Source organism: Dioscorea cayenensis, chromosome 9 (assembly GCF_009730915.1).
Source record: "Dioscorea cayenensis subsp. rotundata cultivar TDr96_F1 chromosome 9, TDr96_F1_v2_PseudoChromosome.rev07_lg8_w22 25.fasta, whole genome shotgun sequence".
Taxonomy (NCBI): domain Eukaryota; kingdom Viridiplantae; phylum Streptophyta; class Magnoliopsida; order Dioscoreales; family Dioscoreaceae; genus Dioscorea; species Dioscorea cayenensis.
Window position 1 is genome coordinate 7,905,182 of NC_052479.1, and position 2,600 is coordinate 7,907,781.

Here is a 2,600-nt window from a genome sequence, read left to right on the forward strand (position 1 = left end):
CGGTCATGATAGAGTGATGTGCTAAGAGACAAACTCCGATTGGGGCTTAGTTGCGCAAGCAACAGAATGAAGCATTGAAATAATCCTTGGTGCTGGGGCTTAATCGTGACTAGAGATCTTTCGACAAGACCAAAGGGTTAGATCTATACTAGGAAATCGGGTTTATCACTTAGAGTCCCCAGAGATTCTTGCAACCCCATACAATGTGAGGCGTAGAGAGTATCTCTTTCCGCTGGGGCATAGTGTGAGGGTTAGTCATGGTTGACCTTAGGTTTGGAACCGTGTGTCTTAGGATTTTCATGACTCATTTAACATCATTTAGGAGGTATAATGAGGAGTATTGCACTTGAAACAATAGTCCTAGGGTAAGCAATGTCCGTGTGCCCACATTTTCTATTGATTTGCCTCTCCTTACTTCTATTGCATCTCTTTCTTCTTTTCTTTATTTTTACTTGTATTGATATTGTTCACACAACCCTTTTAATCATCTTCACTATAGTTAAATAGCAATATTTGTGTTTTTGAGTACTATTCCCTATGGATACGACTACCCACTCATCAGGGTACTTTATTACTTTGACAACCCTCCACTTGCGGTACACACACGCAAGGGGTGTATCAAGTTTTTGGCGTTGTTGCCGGGGAATAGGCATTTTGAAAGTATTCATCACTTGTTTTACTTCACACTTTCTTATTCTTCCATCGTTTTGATTTATTTTTCTTTCTTTGGTTGCAGCTGCAGGTTATGACTCGAGGAAATCCTTTCGACTTTAGTTGAAGGTGATCCAGACATTGGAAGAAGAATTTCATAGAAGGGGAAAGGAACCTATGCAAGAATAGTCAAATCAAGCTGAGATAGAAGGTGAAGGGTCTGATAATATGGTAGAATAGAATGAGCAGTAGAGGACACTCTCAGATTATGCCAGACTCGCAGTTCTTGGCACACAATCCAGTATTGTGCGCCACCGATTATAGCTCAGAGTTTCGAGCTTAAGCCAGGCTTCATCCAGATGTTACAGTAGTCAGCACAGTTTAATGGTGTCACGGATGATGCTATCAAAACAATTACATTGAGAACTTCTTAGAAGTATACGACATGTTCAAGATTAATGGTGTCATGGATGATGCTGTCAAGTTGAGGGCCTTCTAATTTTTCTTGAAAGGGTGAGCAAAGTAATAGCTACATTCATTACCTAGAGCGTCAATCACTACTTGGGAGGAGATGGTAGAAGCTTTTCTTGCCCGATATTTCCCTCTAGGAAAAATCTACGAAGCTTAGGAATGAGATATCTTCTTTTGTGCAAATGGAATTGGAGCATCTTTTTGAGACATGGGATAGGTTCAAGGAGCTCCTACGAAAATGTCCTCAACATGGGTTTCCCCTAGTGGATGATTATTCAAACTTTTTATCATGGCTTGAACCCAAGCACAAAGCAGTTACTTGATGCTGCAGCAGGAGATACCTTAGGAAGCAAGACCCCCGAGGAAGCCCGGCATCTTATTTAAGAAATGACTATGAACAGTTATTAGTGGAACACACGTATATAGGAAGAATATAGCCGGACTTCATGAGATTGATGCAGTTACATCATTAGCGGCTCAAGTTGAGTCATTGAGTAAGAAGTTAGACACTCTATCTTCTTTTAGAGGGGCGGCCGTGATGAGTTGCACTAGGTGTGGGGGAGAACATACGCCATTTGATTGCCCTATTTCAATTGATGGTACTACTTCCATGGAACCGTGACAACGCCCTTGCATATATCCCTCAAGTGCTCGGGTTTGTCAAAGTAATAAAATCCAAGGTGAGTGGGTATCGTATCCACAAGGAGTAGGGAGTAAAAACACTTAAATTGTTTCTTAACTAAGCGAAATACAAATAGTGATTTGTGTGACAAGATATAATGTAAACAAAAGTAAAAGAGACAAGAGAGAGAGAGCACAAGTAAAGGAGAGGTAAGGTAATCGATATAAATGGGGTACTCGGATATTGATCCACCTAGGACAATTGTTTCAAGTGCAAAAACCCTCTATTATGCTTTCTAACTAATGCATTAATGAGTCATGGACATCCTTTAATACATGGTCCCAAACCTAAGATCAACCATGCCTAACCCTATACATGTCTCGGAGGAGAAATTGAATAATCTCTCAACCTCGCACTTGTATGGAATTACAATGAGTTCTAGTGATTCCAAGTGATAAATTCTCTTCCTATATGTAGACCTAACCCTTTGGTCCAGGCGGAAGGTCCCTAGCCACAATTAAGCCCTAGATGCTAAGATCACTTCAACGCCTCACTCCATTTCACTCGCAACTAAGCCCCAGCGGAAGGTCATCGCTTAGCCCATTCACTCTATTATGACCGCAAAGAACTCGAGGAATTTGAGATATAATAAATCAAGCCGGAGGAGAAAGGGGACGCTCCGCTACCTCTTGACTCACCCTCTCAACTCTCTCCAATCTAGCTTTGTCTAACTCTCGTGGTGTGTCACTCATTCACAAGGGTTACTAACAAGAACTCTTAACCCTAGTGTCACTCTAAAGGAGTATTCATACAATCAATGCATTCAAGATTGGAACTCAATAAAAACATCAATTAA

The 2,600-nt window shown here is 41.0% G+C and overlaps 1 non-coding gene across 1 annotated transcript; it reads right to left on the reverse strand.

The window, feature by feature from the left end:
• Nucleotides 1-1,271: 1,271 nt before the first annotated feature.
• Nucleotides 1,272-1,378, reverse strand: LOC120269652. The gene has a single exon (XR_005539296.1). It is a non-coding gene; the product is annotated as a small nucleolar RNA R71 (small nucleolar RNA).
• Nucleotides 1,379-2,600: the final 1,222 nt, after the last annotated feature.